Source organism: Oncorhynchus clarkii, chromosome 12 (genome assembly GCF_045791955.1).
Source record: "Oncorhynchus clarkii lewisi isolate Uvic-CL-2024 chromosome 12, UVic_Ocla_1.0, whole genome shotgun sequence".
Classification (NCBI taxonomy): domain Eukaryota; kingdom Metazoa; phylum Chordata; class Actinopteri; order Salmoniformes; family Salmonidae; genus Oncorhynchus; species Oncorhynchus clarkii.
The window spans coordinates 58,751,724-58,771,151 of record NC_092158.1 but is presented as its reverse complement, the minus strand read 5'-3'; the positions used below and the strand labels follow the sequence as shown (position 1 = coordinate 58,771,151).

The window sequence follows — 19,428 nt, the reverse complement described above, 5'->3', positions numbered from 1 at the left end:
ACCATGAAGACCTGATTCACAGTCTCCTCTGAACAGTTGATGTTGAGATGTGTCTGTTACCGGAACTCTGAAGCATTTATTTGGGCTCTCAATCTGAGGTGCAGTGAACTCTAACTTATTCTCTGCAGCAGAGGTAACTCTGGGTCTTCCTTTCCTGTGGCGGTCCTCATGAGCCAGTTTCATCATAGCGCTTGATGGTTTTGCGACTGCACTTGAAGAAACTTTCAAAGTTTTTTACATTTTGATTGACTGACCTTCATGTCTAAAAGTAATGGACTGTCGTTTCCCTTTGCTTATTTGAGCTGTTCCTGCCATAATATGGACTTGGTCTTTTACCAAATAGGGCTATCTTCTGTATACCACACCTACCTTGTCACAACACAACTGATTGGCTCAAACGCATTGAGGAAAGCAATTCCACAAATAAACTTTTAGCAAAGCACACCTGTTAATTGAAATGCATTCCAGGTGACTACCTCATGAAGCTGGTTGAAAGAATGCCAAGAGTGTGCAAAGCTGTCATCAAGGAAAAGGGTGGCTATTTTGAAGAACCTCAAATATAAAACATATTTTCATATGTTTAACACTTTTTTGGCTACTACATGATTCCATGTGTCTTATTTCATAGTTTTGATGTCTTCACTATTATTCTACAATGTAGAAAATAGTACAAATAAAGACAAATCCTTGAATGATTAGGTGTGTCCAAACTTTTGACGGGTACTGTATGTATTACAATTATTAACTTCAACAGTGCATACCAATCCTGGTCCTGGGACATCAATGGTTACACATTGTAATTATGCAATAGAATAGAAACATGATTTAACTAGCTAAAGGCAGATTTCTAATTCATAAACAGTACACTACACTTCCTATGCATCATGTAAATACTCAAACCGTTTCATCTCAATATATAATTTCTTTAATCTGCACTGATCTGAGGACACAGGATAGGTGTAGTATTTCATCAAATGAGAAACTTAATTTCAACATGTAGAGAATGTGAAACGCTTTATTGAACATGTTCATTATCCAAGTGTTATAAATACATGCATTATAAATATTATAATTGTAATATTATAAATACAAGTTCAATCTCTACTTCAATGCACATCTGGTGTGCTAATGCAAAAACAGAGGAAGAAAGGAGGTGGGGCGAGAGGTATGAGTGTAAAAGACAGAAAGGTAAAGAGGTAAGAACAGAGGAGCAGGGACGACAGCGTATGATTATTGAATTACAGTGCTACTAAACTTATTGTTGCAGTTCATCACAATTACACAATAGTGTATCTAGCTGTGTCTCCTAACCAGCCTTGTGCACCCAGTTGGTCCGAAGGTTATCTTAAGAGCGAGTGAGTTGGTGATGACGAGACTGGGGGTTGGCATCCTCTCTCAGATCAAAACATACCTGCAGACGAGAGACAGATGGAGACAATACATTTTAAAAAACGCAAGGCTTAATCATGCTTACACTGTCAGTCATCTTAATCATCAGGACGTGAAATGCAAAACTGACCTTGGATCATTAACTCTGGAACTTCTACATCTCTATCTGTATTTCAATGTAAAGCATCTCTTTAATAATACTTCCTATTGACCCGACCAAGAGACCTCTCACCTCTGATCATGATGTGCCCTCTATGTAGCCAGTTCAGATGAGGGAGGGGTTCACAGACACAGCTGATATAACCTACAGGATTTAGGGTGTTGGGTAGAGGGATAAAGTGAAGGAGAGAGACTTATTGTGTGTTAAGGGAATTTTATCAATGATGACTAATTATGTATACATTTCAATCAGGACTGACTAGTCCAAATGCTATTATGTAATGTACATATATGAATTTTCTCTCTTGCTCCCATTCCCAATTGTATATAATATAGTCAGGAGTTTAGAACAGTGCCATGGTACAAATGAATTAACTATCTCCAGATGGCAGGGACGGACTATCTCCAGACTGTCTAGAATGCTATCTACTCTGACTGACCTTGGCTTCAGGCGAGGAGGGAAGGCTCGAGAACTATAGGGCCTCTCTACTAGTGTCATGAAGAGATAGAACATTTAGAAAACACTGACGTCATTTTCAGTTTATAACCTGTGGAAAAATGTGTATGTACCCAGTACTCTCTTGAATTAAACGCTGTTACCTGACTTTTAAGACCGGGGCTCTGTCCATTCTTATAAAAATATAGGGTCTTACAAGCCCTTTGAATGCATTGACAGAGTAATTAATTCTGAATGGGAAATAATACAGAGGAATTTTGAATTCCTTCAACATTGTGAAAATCAGGTAGTTAAAGACCGTGTTCAACAGGAATCAGGCCTTACCTGGTGTCCACACTAAGTGGCTGAAGAGTACTTTGCACTGAAAAGCATGCACAGACACATTAGGACAAACAATATAGCGTAGTTATAGTAATAATGAAGTGTCTTACTATTCTCCATGGTTGGTCCTCTTGCCTATTCCTTGAAGGTGGAAGGAGCCACAGTTATACAACTGAGCCTGCTTAAGTACACAATCCATAAATCAGACTGATACACAAGTGTGTAGGTGTGGGTTATTGGGTGTTTAATTGTTCAAAAAAAAATCAATATGGCTCTTAAAAGAGCTTGTTTTGTTTTTGTACAGACAGCACCCTCACCTGAGAAGTAGAAATCAAAGGGAGAGAAACTGGGAATTAAATAACTGCAGGTGACATAGCTAAGTAAAGGGAATAATACTCTTATTGCAATGTGGATGGCTCTTAAAATAGCCCTTGGTTGTGCATAGTGTAGTCTATGGTCTTGCCAGGGAACAGCACCCTCTTCGAAGTAGGAGGTGAAGATCTCCCAAACACAGATTGCTGAGTTGTTGGCCCCCATCCTTGAAACATTCTACAGAGCAGCACACCAGAGGCGAACTGCAAATCCCCTCCTGATCCTCGTGTCCAACCTCATGAAGTTATGCAGGACACAGGTAGCCTTCACAGGTGCACAGGTGCCTGAATTCCCCTAGGAGGCAGTCCAAGATGGCCCTGGTCTCCAAACCTTGTAGTGCCCTACACGGTAACTGTAGGCAATCGTTTTGAAGGAATCTCCAGTTGCAAGGTATCTGTAGGAATATGGAATGTCATTATTAGACTTTTACATCACCAGGTCATTGTGGATTACTGAAGTATCTCTTCAAACAAATCATAACATTGGATAGATAGATGCATGTGTAGCATGTGACAACAGCAGGGTCATATCAAGGATAGCATCACACATGAATACATAAATACCACTTGAAGCTTGAGGAGTTGATCATTTGAATCAGCTGTGTAGTGCCGAGGCCAAAAACATCCATCCCTTTGAGTCCCCAGGATCAGGACTGAGAACCACTGCTCTTCTTTGGGACCTCGTCATCTGTAGACAGGCTTTCACAGCTCTGTATCTGGGGACAGAAAACATCACAAGAAACAGACTTCATTATACTCAAATTAGACAGCACTGAATATTATGTTACCATTTTCTCTGTCCTCAAGTCTAGGGACTGGAATTACACAAAAGTACCTGCCCTGTCCAGAATAGCCTTCTCTCTCACTTTGATAGTGGGGCTGCTGTCCTTTCACTCTCCCCCATGGCTGTTAGCTAGCTACCTACAAAACGCAAAATAGTTAGCTAATATGAAGTTAGATACCTGGTGATATTTAATTCACTTAGCTAGCTATACAGTATATAAAGTTGTCTAGATAGCTAGCAGCTCATTTGAGTTAGCCTGCACTGTAGCTAGTTCGCTAATAATACAGCGTTGTTGTTGTTTTTTACATTTTCGAAATGTATTTACTTACTTGAATAGGTTCTCCCAGACATGTGGACGCTTGGAAACAGGGCAGCAAAGTTTGTTTGTCACCAGAGCAGTTGAGCATATTACTATTTACTTGTAATGTAAATAAATTCATGAAATGGCTGTTAGCCAGCCTGCCAGCATAGTGGAGTCTGCCACTAGCACAGTCAGTGTAGTCAGCTCAGCTATCACCATTGAGACCGTGTCTGTGCCTCGACCTAGGTTGGGCAAAACTAAACATGGCGGTGTTCGCCTTAGCAATCTCACTAGGATAAAGACCACCTCCATTCCTGTCATTATTGAAAGAGATCATGATACCTCACACGATACCTCACAAAATAGGGCTACTTAATGTTAGATCCCTTACTTCAAAGGCAATTATAGTCAATGAACTAATCACTGATCATAATCTTGATGTGATTGGCCTGACTGAAACATGGCTTAAGACTGATGAATTTACTGTGTTAAATGAGGCCTCACCTCCTGGCTACACTAGTGACCATATCCCCCGTGCATCCCGCAAAGGCGGAGGTGTTGCTAACATTTACGATAGCAAATTTCAATTTACAAAAACAAAAAAATGACGTTTTCGTCTTTTGAGCTTCTAGTCATGAAATCTATGCAGCCTACTCAATCACTTTTTATAGCTACTGTTTACAGGCCTCCTGGGCCATATACCTCGTTCCTCACTGAGTTCCCTGAATTCCTATCGGACCTTGTAGTCATAGCAGATAATATTCTAATCTTTGGGGACTTTAATATTCACATGGAAAAGTCCACAGACCCACTCCAAAAGGCTTTCGGAGCCATCATCGACTCAGTGGGTTTTGTCCAACATGTCTCTGGACCCACTCACTGTCACAGTCATACGCTGGACCTAGTTTTGTCCCATGGAATAAATATTGTGGATCTTAATGTTTTTCCTCATAATCCTGGACTATCGGACCACCATTTTAATAATCTGCTCAGACCCCAACCAAGGAACATCAAAAGTCGTGCTATAAATTCACAGACAACACAAAGATTCCTTGATGTCCTTCCAGATTCCCTCTGTCTACCCAAGGACGCCAGAGGACAAAAATCAGTTCACCACCTAACTGAGGAACTCAATTTAACCTTGCGCAATACCCTAGATGCAGTTGCACCCCTAAAAATTAAAAACATTTCTCATAAGAAACTAGCTCCCTGGTACACAGAAAATACCCGAGCTCTGAAGCAAGCTTCCAGAAAATTGGAACGGAAATGGCGCCACACCAAACTGGAAGTCTTCCGACTAGCTTGGAAAGACAGTACTGTGCAGTACCGAAGAGCCCTTACTGCTGCTCGATCATCCTATTTTTCTAACTTAATTGAGGAAAATAAGAACAATCCGAAATTCCTTTTTGATACTGTCGCAAAGCTAACTAAAAAGCAGCATTCCCCAAGAGAGGATGACTTTCACTTTAGCAGTGATAAATTCATGAACTTCTTTGAGGAAAAGATTATGATTATTAGAAAGCAAATTACGGACTCCTCTTTAAATCTGCGTATTCCTTCAAAGCTCAGTTGTCCTGAGTCTGCACAACTCTGCCAGGACCTAGGATCAAGAGAGACGCTCAAGTGTTTTAGTACTATATCTCTTGACACAATGATGAAAATAATCATGGCCTCTAAACCTTCAAGATGCATACTGGACCCTATTCCAACTAAACTACTGAAAGAGCTGCTTCCTGTGCTTGGCCCTCCTATGTTGAACATAATAAACGGCTCTCTATCCACCGGATGTGTACCAAACTCACTAAAAGTGGCAGTAATAAAACCTCTCTTGAAAAAGCCAAACCTTGACCCAGAAAATATAAAAAACTATCGGCCTATATCGAATCTTCCATTCCTCTCAAAAATTTTAGAAAAGGCTGTTGCGCAGCAACTCAGTGCCTCCCTGAAGACAAACAATGTATACGAAATGCTTCAGTCTGGTTTTAGACCCCATCATAGTACTGAGACGGCACTTGTGAAGGTGGTAAATTACATTTTAATGGCATCGGACCGAGGCTCTGCATCTGTCCTCGTGCTCCTAGACCTTAAGTGCTGCTTTTGATACCATCGATCACCACATTCTTCTGGAGAGATTGGAAACCCAAATTGGTCTACACGGACAAGTTCTGGCCTGGTTTAGATCTTATCTGTCGGAAAGATATCAGTTTGTCTCTGTGAATGGTTTGTCCTCTGACAAATCAACTGTAAATGTTGGTGTTCCTCAAGGTTCCGTTTTAGGACCACTATTGTTTTCACTATATATTTTACCTCTTGGGGATGTTATTCGAAAACATAATGTTAACTTTCCCTGCTATGCGGATGACACACAGCTGTACATTTCAATGAAACATGGTGAAGCCCCAAAATTGCCCTTGCTAGAAGCATGTGTTTCAGACATAAGGAAGTGGATGGCTGCAAACTTTCTACTTTTAAACTCGGACAAAACAGAGATGCTTGTTCTAGGTCCCAAGAAACAAAGAGATCTTCTGTTGAATCTGACAATTAATCTTAATGGTTGTACAGTCGTCTCAAATAAAACTGTGAAGGACCTCGGCGTTACTCTGGACCCTGATCTCTCTTTTGAAGAACATATCAAGACCATTTCAAGGACAGCTTTTTTCCATCTACGTAACATTGCAAAAATCAGAAACTTTCTGTCCAAAAATGATGCTGAAAAATTTATCCATGCTTTTGTCACTTCTAGGTTAGACTACTGCAATGCTCTACTTTCCGGCTACCTGGATAAAGCACTAAATAAACTTCAGTTAGTGCTAAATACGGCTGCTAGAATCCTGACTAGAACCAAAAAATGTGATCATATTACTCCAGTGCTAGCCTCTCTACACTGGCTTCCTGTCAAAGCAAGGGCTGATTTCAAGGTTTTACTGCTAACCTACAAAGCATTACATGGGCTTGCTCCTACCTATCTCTCTGATTTGGTTCTGCCGTACATACCTACACGTACAAGACGCAGGCCTCCTAATTGTCCCTAGAATTTCTAAGCAAACAGCTGGAGGCAGGGCTTTCTCCTATAGAGCTCCATTTTTATGGCACGGTCTGCCTACCCATGTCAGAGACGCAAACTCGGTCTCAACCTTTAAGTCTTTACTGAAGACTCATCTTTTCAGTGGGTCATATGGTTGAGTGTAGTCTGGCCCAGGAGTGGGAAGGTGAACGGAAAGGCTCTGGAGCAACGAACCGCCCTTGCTGTCTCTGCCTGGCCGGTTCCCCTCTTTCCACTGGGATTCTCTGCCTCTAACCCTATTACAGGGGCTGAGTCACTGGCTTACTGGGGCTCTATCATGCCGTCCCTGGAGGGGGTGCGTCACCTGAGTGGGTTGATTCACTGATGTGGTCATCCTGTCTGGGTTTGAATTAACATTCTATATAAACTATGAATTTTTTTCTTAGGAGTCCCTGTTGACAGCAGAAATGGAGTCAACCACAGGAATGCCAGGCGTGTCCCTGTGACAACAATTTTGGACCCCCTTGTGGCCCCCCTATAAATGTGGAGTAGGAAATCATTTTTACATAACTAATTTTTGCTATAGTTCTTTTTTTTACCCCCGTTATTAGACAGTCGCAACGATGATGATTATGAACATCGTCTTTTGCCTGCTAATGCCTGCAATGCAGTGAAGAAAATGATGACAACAATGTCTAATTTAACTGGCCCCTCTAACAGTACAACTGTCCCCAGCTTGGCCTCCCCCAGTTGAAATGGTCTAGAACCGCCCCTGATGCCAGGCGGTCCCGTCTTCAGTGAGCAGTTCGTTCCACACGTCTTTTTTTACGGTTATGATGATTACCGTCTGTAAATTGTTAGTGTCTTAACAACCGTTCCACAGGTGCATGTTCATTAACTGTTTATGGTTCATTGAACAAGCATGGGAAACAGTGTTTAAACCCTTTACAGTGAAGATCTGTGAAGTTATTTTGGGATTTTTCGGATTATCTTTAAAAGACAGGGTCCTGAAAAAGGAACCGTTTCTTTTTTTTTGCTGAGTTTAGGTTGAATAATTGTTTAAATGAAAACTACAACTACAACGAAACTTTTTCCATTTAAGAATGACGGAGTCCTTCAATGTTAAGACATTTTTTGGTACCCTTCCCCAGATCTGTGCTTTGACACGATCCTCTCGGAGCTCTATGGACAATTCCCTCAACCTCATGGCTTGGTGTTTGCTCTGACATGCACGGTCAACTGTGGGACCTTACATATTTTATTGGTTACATACACATGGTCAGCAGATGTTATTGCGAGTGTAGCGAAATGCTTGTAAGGCAGGTGTGTGCCTTTCCAAATCATGTCCAATCAATTGAATTTACCACAGGTGGACTCCAAATCAAGTTCTAGAAACATCAAGGATGGTCAGGATGCACCTCAGCTCAATTTCGAGTCTCATAGCAAAGTGTCTGAATACTTGTGTAAATAAGGTATTTACATTTTTTATACATTTGCAAACATTTCTAAAAACCTGTTTTCGCTTTGTCATTACGGGGTATTGTGTGTAGATTGATGAGGGAAAAAATGTATTTAATACATTTTAGAATAAGACTGTACTGTAGAGTGGAGATACAAGTTATCCTGGCTGCTATAGACAGTAAAGCCCTCTCCAGACCAGACAACCATTTCAGACTCATGCAAAGCTACTGACTCAGTCCTCATCAGTCTATTTACCCAGGAGACAAGCCATCTAACAAGGTGAATAGTGATTAAAAAGGGAAACTCAACATTCAACAGTTGTTACTGGGACCCTGATCCACAACAGGCCATAGAAACCAGAGGCTGTGTCCGAATTCTTTTTTTTTTTTTTACCTTTATTTAACTAGGCAAGTCAGTTAAGAACAAATTCTTATTTTCAATGACGGCCTAGGAACAGTGGGTTAACTGCCTGTTCAGGGGCAGAATGACAGATTTGTACCTTGTCAGCTTGGGGATTTGAACTTGCAACCTTTAGTCCAACGCTCTAACCACTAGGCTACCTTTCCGCCCCGAAATAGCACCCTATTCCATATATAGTGGAATAGGGTGCCATTTGGAAGGCAGCCAGAGTAAGCACACCCACCCAGCCAGCAGTAGGCCAGCCACAGAGAGATAACTGGAGGATATTGACAAAGGAGGCAGAGAAATGAAGAGAGAGAATGAATTCCACAACCAGACTGATCCACCACGCCCAACAATACTCCACACAGAATACTCCACACAGGCAATCGTTCTGGTTGGGATAACAAACTATAGCCTTTAGTGGTAGATGGGTTCCAGTGACAAGGTCCAACCAAGGCAGTTCAATACTTGGCGCAGGTCCAATACTTGGTACAGGTTCAATACTTGGCACAGGTTCAATACTTGGCACAGGTTCAATACTTGGCATTGATATGAACACTTAGACATTAAACTGTGATACTTGAAAAGTGTATGATTTATTTGATTGATTATCCACATCAACGGGGCTGCAGTGAGGTGGGTCAAGAGCGTCAAGTTCCTCGGTGTCCAAATAACTAAGGACTTAAAATGATCCTTCACACGCAGTCGTGAAGGCACGACAGTGCCTCTTCCCCATCAGGAAGTTGAAAAGGGTTGGCAAAAAGTCCTCAAAATGTTCTACAGCTACATCACTGCTTGGTATGGCAACAGCATTGCCCTCAATCGCATGGCGCTACAGAGGTAGGTGCGGACAGCCCAGTACGTGATGTACGAGACAGCCTGTGGCGGTGTGAAAGGCAGGCCCGGAAAAATGGTTCTAGACTCCAGCCACCCAAGTCAGACTGTTCTCTTTGCTTCCACACAGCAAGTGGCATCAAGTGTGACAACAGGCTCCTGCACAGCTTCTATCTCCAAGCAATAAGAGACTGCTAAATAGCTAACAAAATGGCTACACAATTATATTTTATTTTTGTACTATCTCTATGCACACACAACCATAATTTACGCTGCTGCTACCCTGTTTATCATATATCCTGATGCCTAGTCACCTTACCCCAATACATACAGTATCTACTCCAGTATCCCTGCAAATTGTAAAAATGGGTATTGGAACTTACTCTGTACATACAGTACCAGTCAAAAGTTTGGACATCTATTCATTCCAAGGTTTTTCTTAATTTTTACAATGTAGAACAATAACATATGGAATAATGTAGTATCTCCCCCCCCCCCCCCCCCAAAAAAAAAGTGTTAAAGAAATCAAAATATATTTTCGATTTTTCAAAGTAGCCACCCTTTGCCTTGCCAGATTTGCACTCCTGGGATTCTCTCAACCAGCTTCATTTTAATTAACAGATGTGCTTTGTTAAGTTAATTTGTGGGATTGCTTTCCTTCTTAATGCATTTTATGTTGTGACAAATTAGGCGGTATACTAGAGCCTCTAGTCCTGCTCACTATACCTTATCCAACCTATTAGTTCAACCACCCACACATGCAATGACATCTCCTGGTTTCAATGATGTTTCTAGAGACAATATCTCTCTCTTCATCACTCAATACCTAGGTTTACCTCCACTGTATTCACATCCTACCTTACCTTTGTCTGTACATTATACCTTGATGCTATTTTATCGCCCCCAGAAACCTCCTTTTACTCTCTGTTCCAGACGTTCTAGACGACCAATTCTTATTGCTTTTAGCCGCACCCTTATTCTACTCCTCCTATGTTCCTCTGGCGATGTAGAGGTGAATCCAGGCCCTGCAGTGCCTAGCTCCACTCCTATTCCCCAGGCGCTCTCTTTTGACGACTTCTGTAACCGTAATAGCCTTGGTTTCATGCATGTTAACATTAGAAGCCTCCTCCCTAAGTTTGTTCTATTCACTGCTTTAGCACACTCTGCCAACCCGGATGTTCTAGCTGTGTCTGAATCCTGGCTTAGGAAGACCACCAAAAATTCAGACATTTTAATTCCAAACTACAACATTTTCAGACAAGATAGAACTGCCAAAGGGGGCGGTGTTGCAATCTACTGCAAAGATAGCCTGCAGAGTTCTGTCCTACTATCCAGGTCTGTACCCAAACAATTTGAACTTCTACTTTTAAAAATCCACCTCTCTAAAAACAAGTCTCTCACCGTTGCCGCCTGCTATAGACCACCCTCTGCCCCCAGCTGTGCTCTGGACACCATATGTGAACTGATTGCCCCCCCATCTATCTTCAGAGCTCGTGCTGCTAGGCGACCTAAACTGGAACATGCTTAACACCCCAGCCATCCTACAATCTAAACTTGATGCCCTCAATCTCACACAAATTATCAATGAACCTACCAGGTACCTCCCCAAAGCCTTAAACACGGGCACCCTCATAGATATCATCCTAACCAACTTCCCCTCTAAATACACCTCTGCTGTCTTCAACCAAGATCTCAGCGATCACTGCCTCATTGCCTGCATCCGTAATGGGTCAGCGGTCAAACGACCTCCTCTCATCACTGTAAAACGCTCCCTGAAACACTTCAGCGAGCAGGCCTTTCTAATCGACCTGGCCGGGGTATCCTGGAAGGATATTGACCTCATCCCGTCAGTAGAGGATGCCTGGATATTTTTTTTAAATGCCTTCCTAACCATCTTAAATAAACATGCCCCATTCAAGAAATTTAGAACCAGGAACAGATATAGCCCTTGGTTCTCCCCAGACCTGACTGCCCTTAACCAACACAAAAACATCCTATGGCGTTCTGCATTAGCATCGAACAGCCCCCGTGATATGCAGCTGTTCGGGGAAGCTAGAAACCATTATACACAGGCAGTTAGAAAAGCCAAGGCTTAGCTTTTTCAAGCAGAAATTTGCTTCTTGCAACACTAACTCAAAAAAGTTCTGGGACACTGTAAAGTCCATGGAGAATAAGAACACCTCCTCCCAGCTGCCCACTGCACTGAAGATAGGAAACACTGTCACCACTGATAAATCCACCATAATTGAAAATTTCAATAAGCATTTTTCTACTGCTGGCCATGCTTTCCACCTGGCTACTCCTACCCCTGTCAACAGCACTGCACCCCCAACAGCAACTCGCCCAAGCCTTCCCCATTTCTCCTTCTCCCAAATCCATTCAGCTGATGTTCTGAAAGAGCTACAAAATCTGGACCCCTACAAATCAGCCGGGCTAGACAATCTGGACCCTTTCTTTCTAAAATTATCTGCCGAAATTGTTGCCACCCCTATTACTAGCCTGTTCAACCTCTCTTTCGTGTCGTCTGAGATTCCCAAAGATTGGAAAGCAGCTGCGGTCATCCCCCTCTTCAAAGGGGGGGACACTCTTGACCCAAACTGCTACAGACCTATATCTATCCTACCATGCCTTTCTAAGGTCTTCGAAAGCCAAGTCAACAAACAGATTACCGACCATTTTGAATCTCACCATACCTTCTCTGCTATGCAATCTGGTTTCAGAGCTGGTCATGGGTGCACCTCAGCCACGCTCAAGGTCCTAAACGATATCTTAACCGCCATCGATAAGAAACATTACTGTGCAGCCGTATTCATTGATCTGGCCAAGGCTTTCGACTCTGTCAATCACCACATCCTCATCGGCAGACTCAACAGCCTTGGTTTCTCAAATGATTGCCTCGCCTGGTTCACCAACTACTTCTCTGATAGAGTTCAGTGTGTCAAATCGGAGGGTCTGTTGTCCGGACCTCTGGCAGTCTCTATGGGGGTGCCACAGGGTTCAATTCTTGGACCGACTCTCTTCTCTGTATACATCAATGAGGTCGCTCTTGCTGCTGGTGAGTCTCTGATCCACCTCTACGCAGACGACACCATTCTGTATACTTCCGGCCCTTCTTTGGACACTGTCTTAACAACCCTCCAGGCAAGCTTCAATGCCATACAACTCTCCTTCCGTGGCCTCCAATTGCTCTTAAATACAAGTAAAACTAAATGCATGCTCTTTAACTGATCGCTACCTGCACCTACCTGCCTGTCCAACATCACTACTCTGGACGGCTCTGACTTAGAATACGTGGACAACTACAAATACTTAGGTGTCTGGTTAGACTGTAAACTCTCCTTCCAGACCCATATCAAACATCTCCAATCCAAAGTTAAATCTAGAATTGGCTTCCTATTTCGCAACAAAGCATCCTTCACTCATGCTGCCAAACATACCCTTGTAAAACTGACCATCCTACCAATCCTCGACTTTGGCGATGTAATTTACAAAATAGCCTCCAATACCCTACTCAACAAATTGGATGCAGTCTATCACAGTGCAATCCGTTTTGTCACCAAAGCCCCATATACTACCCACCATTGCGACCTGTACGCTCTCGTTGGCTGGCCCTCGCTTCATACTCGTCGCCAAACCCACTGGCTCCATGCCATCTACAAGACCCTGCTAGGTAAAGTCCCCCCTTATCTCAGCTCGCTGGTCACCATAGCATCTCCCACCTGTAGCACACGCTCCAGCAGGTATATCTCTCTAGTCACCCCCAAAACCAATTCTTTCTTTGGCCGCCTCTCTTTCCAGTTCTCTGCTGCCAATGACTGGAACGAACTACAAAAATCTCTGAAACTGGAAACACTCATCTCCCTCACTAGCTTTAAGCACCAACTGTCAGAGCAGCTCACAGATTACTGCACCTGTACATAGCCCACCTATGATTTAGCCCTATCAACTACCTCTTTCCCAACTGTATTTAATTCATTTATTTATTTTGCTCCTTTGCACCCCATTATTTGTATTTCTACTTTGCACATTCTTCCATTGCAAAACTACCATTCCAGTGTTTTACTTGCTATATTGTATTTACCTTGCCACCAAGGCCTTTTTTGCCTTTACCTCCCTTCTCACCTCATTTGCTCACATTGTATATAGACTTGTTTATACTTTATTATTGACTGTATGTTTGTTTTACTCCATGTGTAACTCTGTGTTGTTGTATCTGTCGAACTGCTTTGCTTTATCTTGGCCAGGTCGCAATTGTAAATGAGAACTTGTTCTCAACTTGCCTACCTGGTTAAATAAAGGTAAAATAAAAATAAATAAATACAGAAGATAGCCCTATTTGGTAAAAGACCAAGTCTGTTTTATGGCAAGAATAGCTCAAATAAGCAAAGAGAAATGACAGTCCATCATTACTTTAAGACATTGAAGGTCAGTCAATCTGGAAAATGTCAAGAACTTTGAAAGTTTTACCGGTATGATGAAACTGGCTCTCAAGAAGACCGCCACAGGAAAGGAAGACGCAGAGTTGCCTCTGCTGCACCTTAAGATTGGAGCCCAAATAAATCCTTCAGAGTTCAAGCAACAGATGCATCTCAACTAGAGGTCGACCGATTAATCGGAATGGCTGATTAATTTGGGCCGATTTCAAGTTTTCATAATTTTTGGGCGCCGATTTGCCGATTTTTTAAAATGTATTTTTTTTTAAATGTATTTTTTTTAAATATAAAAAAAAAAAAAACGTTTATTTAACTAAGCAAGTCAGTTAAGAACGCATTCTTATTTTCAATGACGGCCTAGGAACGGTGGGTTAACTGCCTTGTTCAGGGGCAGAACGACAGATTTTCACCTTGTCAGCTCAGGGGATCCAATCTTGCAACCTTACAGTTAACTAGTCCAACGCAATAACGATCTGCCTCTCTCTCGTTGCACTCCACAAGGAGACGGCCTGTTACGCGAATGCAGTAAGCAAAGGTAAGTTGCTAGCTAGCATTAAACTTATCTTATAAAAAATAATCAATCATAATCACTAGTTAACTACACATGGTTGATGATATTACTAGATTATCTAGTGTGTCCTGTGTTGCATATAATCTGACTGAGCATACAAGCATCTAAGTATTTGACTAAGCGGTGGTAGGCAGAAGCAGGCGCGTAAACATTCATTCAAACAGCACTTTCGTGCGTTTTGCCAGCAGCTCTTCGTTGTGCGTCAAGCATTGCGCTGTTTATGACTTCAAGCCTATCAACTCCCGAGATGAGGCTGGTGTAACCGAAGTGAAATGGCTAGCTAGTTAGCGCACGCTAATAGTGTTTCAAACGTCACTTACTGAGCCTTCTAGTAGTTGTTCCCTTGCTCTGCATGGGTAACGCTGCTTCGATGGTGGCTGTTGTCGTTGTGTTGCTGGTTAGAGCGAGGAGAGGGACGGAAGCTATACTGTTACACTGGCAATACTAAAGTGCCTATAAGAACATCTAATAGTCAAAGGTTAATGAAATACAAATGGTATAGAGGGAAATAGTCCTATAATTCATATGATAACTACAACCTAAAACTTCTTACCTGGGAATATTGAAGAACCACCAGCTTTCATATGTTCTCATGTTCTGAGCAAGGAACTGAAACGTTAGCTTTCTTACATAGCACATATTGCACTTTTACTTTCTTCTCCAACACTTTGTTTTTGCATTATTTAAACCAAATTGAACATGTTTCATTATTTACTTGAGGCTAAATTGATTTTATTGATGTATTATATATTAAGTTAAAATAAGTGTTCAATCAGTAAGTAAGTTAATTTTTATTTTATTTAAAAATGTAAAAAAATAATAAAATTAAAAATATATTTTAAATTGGCCGATTAAATCGGTATCAGCTTTTTTGGTTCTCCAATAATCGGTATCGCCGTTGAAAAATCATAGTTGGTCGACCTCCAATCTCAACATCAACTGTTCAGAGGAGACTGCGTGAATCAGGCCTTCATGGTTGAATTGCTGCAAAGAAACCACTACTAAAAAGGACACCAATCAGAAGAAGAGACTTGCTTGGGCCAAAAAACACGAGCATTGGACATTAGACCGGTGGAAATCTGTCCTTTGGTCTGATGAGTCCAAATTTGAGATTTTTGGTTCCAACCCGTGTCTTTGTGAGACAGAGTAGGTGAATGGATGATCTCCGCACGTGTGGTTCCCACCGTGAAGCATGGAGGTGGTGTGCTGGTGACACTGTCAGTGATTTATTTAGAATTTAAGGCACACTTAACCAGCATGGCTACCACAGCATTCTGCAATGATAAGCCATACCATCTGGTTTGCGCTTAGTGGGACTATCATTTTTTAAAACCCCTTTTTTACTCCCCAATTTCGTGGTATCCAATTGGTAGTTACAGTCTTGTCTCATCGCTGCAACTCCCGTACGGACTCGGGAGAGGCAATGGTCAAGAGCCATGTGTCTTCCGAAACACAACCCAATCAAGCCGCACTGCTTTTTGACACAATGCCCACTTAACCCGGAAGCCAGCCACACCAATGTGTCGGAGGAAACACTGTACACCTGCCGACCGTGTTAGCGTGCACTGTGCCCGGCCTGCCAGAGGAGTCGCTAGCGCACAATGGGACAAGGACATCCCTGCCGACCAAACCTTCCCCTAACCCGGACAACGCTGGGCCAATTGTGTGCAGCCCCATGGGTCTCCCGGTCACGGTAGGCTGCCTGTACTCGAACCCAGAATCTCTAATGGCACAGCTAGCATTGCGATGCAGTGCCTTAAGGGGCCTCCCGAGTGGCGCAGTGGTATATAATTTGTTTTTCAACAGGATAATGACCCAACACACCTCCAGGCTGTGTAAGAGCTATTTGACCAAGGAGGACCCTCCACAATCACCCAACCTCAACCCAATTGAGATGGGTTGGGATGAGTTAGACCACATAGTGAAGGGAAAGCATCCAAGTGCTCAGCATGTGGGAACTCCTTCAAGACTGTTGGAAAAGCATTCCAGGTGAAGCTGGTTGAGAGAATGCTGAGAGTATTTAAACCTGTCATCAAAGCAAAGGGTTGCTACTTTGAAGAATCTCAAATATAAAATATATTTTGATTTGTTTAACACTTTTTTTGGTTACATGATCCCATGTGTGTCGTTTCATAGTTTTGATGTCTTCACTATTATTCTACAATGTAGAAAATAGTAAAAATAAAGAAAAACCCTTGAATGAGTAGGTGTCCAAACTTGACTGGTACTGTAGCTTCTTACTTTCTCGTGTTCTTAATTTTATTTGTTCTACGCTGTGTTCTTTTTTTGTGCTACATTGATTACAGCATTTCTGGATTTTGAGCTAGCAAGAAAGGCATTTCACTGTATGTGAGCACAGTGGTGTAAAATACTACTTAAGTATTTTTGGGGGTTATCTGTACTTTACTATTTATATTTTTACAACTTTTACTTTACTACATTCCTAAAGAAAATAATGTACTTTTTACTCCATACATTTTCCCTGACTCCCAAAAGTACTTGTTTTGGGAGTGACATTTTGAACACTTTGCAGGACAGAAAACGGTCCAATTCACATACTTATCAAGATTACATCCCTGGTCATCCCTACTGGCTCTGATCTGGCGGACTCACTAAACACAAATGCTTTGTTTGTAAAATAGTTTTGGAAGGTACCCCTGGCTATCCATGAATAAAAAATAAGAAAATTGTGCCTACTGGTTTGCGTAATATAAGGAATTTGAAATTAATCATACTTTTACTTTTGATACTTAAGTATATTTAGAACTAAATACTTTTACTCAAGTAGTATTTTACTGGGTGACTTTCACTTGAGTCATTTTCCATTAAGGTATCTTTACTTTTACTCAAGTATGACAATGGGGCACTTTTTCCACCACTGCTTGTGCATGTGACAAAACTTGAAGTAGCATTCAAACTCAACATTATTTATTCAAAACTTCACACGCATCCTCTACCACAAGACATTCAATAATGTGTTAAGAAAAAGCATGCAAGGAACACAAAACTTGAATTAACACACCCACACAGTAAACTGGGTTGGCCGTGGGGGTGTAGGGCTTACACACAGAGCACGCCAACTCCCAAGTTCAAAAAGTACAGTGTGCGAGAAGACTATGTTACACAAAACATAACAGAGAGTATAACATTAACAGTTGTTTCCCCTTTCTGTAGTAGTAGTTAATCTACTCTTTCATTCCTACATTTCACTGAGCAGTTTTTGCATGCTCCTCTCACTTCCCCATACTTCTGACTGACACACCCCTTTCTGCACACTGTCTTCAAACTAACAGAAAATGCTTTTTACTACAAAATCATATTCTAAATCCAGAGCATTTCTTACCTGAGTGAAGCAGTTTTGTGAAAAACGTTTTCCCCAATGTAAAGTTGGAAGTAAAACTAATTTTCCTGCAAAGCAGTAGCGTGCAGCATACTCAGTCTCCCCAACACACTCTGGTTGTAATCCAGAGCATGACGTCCCTCCCTCTCTTTCACTCACACCCTCCCTCTTTCCCCTCTGTGCCCCCCCATCCTCAATTCCACATTTTCTTTTCTCCCTCCCACTCTCTGCTGCGCTCTTTCTGACAGTGTGCTCAGTGTAAAGGGAGGCTCTCTATAGGGCCCGTCTACGTTTTACCTACTGTACAACCCTCGTCTCAGCCTCTCAGGCTTCTTTTCAACTAAACAAACCCAGTAGCTCTCATTTCAGCAGCTATAGGCTACTTCTATAAAGGGTTTCTTTGCTATACAATTTCAAGTCTGATCTTAGAAAGTAACCCAACAACAGCCAGGGCTGTTGCCAACTGAAATCTACAGTGGTTGCTCAACTAAAAGCTTTGCGATTATGCTGCGGGACTTAGAGGTAATTTGTAGTTTTGTTCAGTACCCTGCGTCACTACTTCATTGCTCCAGACCAGCGCAAGGGGGAGTTAGAGCACTGATTATGCTTTTGGGTCCCATGGCGCTACTGTCTCTCTAACTGACAATGAATGAGCGACATAAACCAAATAAATTTCAATTAACAATTATCAGTTTCTAACTGAATGATTATTTAATCACTACAGTCCCTGGTTCGAGTCTAGGCTGTATTACATCCGACCCTGATTGGGAGTCCAATAGTGCGGCGCACAATTATTCATTTAGAATTATATAAAAAGCCAATCACAGTCCTCCAATCCTCTGAATGTAATTTTTGGCAGAGTCACGTATTGAAAAATATATTTTTAGATATACTGTAGGCCTACCGTTGCCGACATGAGTCTCACTAGTGTTGAGTAATGTGCCGTTAAGTGGCGTAGGTCTTATTTATTTAAAAAGCATATTGAAGTTCGAAGCAATAGGATTTGAAGCATTAGTCTACCCCCGTATGGTCAACTATTTCAGCACGGTTTCACACTACTCTGAGACAAGCATGGGGACTGGTCTTGATAAATCAATGAGATTTGTATTTTCACTGAATCTCTATTTGGGTATTGGTTAGACTACAATTGGGATGTGGAAATGTTATGCTCTTAGTACTGTAGCCTACTCCAGAGAGTCACGTTGTACAGCGCCATATTTTCCGTTCCATCCTAACAGAAACCCTGAGGGTTTTGTTTTTCGTTTTTCTTGGAATAGAAATACAATAATATTAAATCAAATTAAGCTATATTTCTTAAAATCAATCCCATATACAATGTTCTTACAAAAAAAGGTTTTCAAATGCTCTAGTACAGCCAATACTGAAGGCTATCAAATGCTTCTCAAAGATGCCCTCTGGTGGTCAATATAGCACTAATTCGCATTAATGGTAACAAATGGCTGACAAATAACATGCCATAGAATTCTGCGGCAGACCGCAAGGTGTGCTGCAGTATGACGCAACTTTTAAAGGAAGAACCACTGTACTGGCCCAAGATCTCACAGAAAAGCTGATGCATGCATTATAGAGTTGCCCTTTAT

General features: G+C 41.8%; 1 protein-coding gene and 1 long non-coding RNA gene across 4 annotated transcripts in view; both read right to left on the bottom strand.

Annotated features, from left to right (window-relative positions):
- The window catches only part of LOC139420868 (phosphatidylinositol-3,5-bisphosphate 3-phosphatase MTMR4-like), a 159,527-nt gene that overhangs the window by 133,996 nt on the left and 6,103 nt on the right, over positions 1 to 19,428 (bottom strand). The gene's annotated exons all lie outside the window — the stretch shown is intronic.
- LOC139420872 (uncharacterized) lies at positions 998 to 17,946 on the bottom strand. Of its 3 annotated transcripts, XR_011635556.1 has the most exons (6): positions 3,811 to 3,922; positions 3,533 to 3,618; positions 3,262 to 3,413; positions 2,437 to 3,092; positions 1,622 to 1,693; positions 998 to 1,411 (listed from the first exon to the last, which is right to left on the bottom strand). It is a non-coding gene; the product is annotated as an uncharacterized lncRNA (long non-coding RNA). The 3 variants fall into 3 exon arrangements; XR_011635555.1 differs by lacking the exons at positions 3,533 to 3,618; positions 3,811 to 3,922 and adding an exon at positions 17,831 to 17,946; XR_011635557.1 differs by lacking the exon at positions 3,533 to 3,618 and having other exon boundaries at positions 3,811 to 4,021.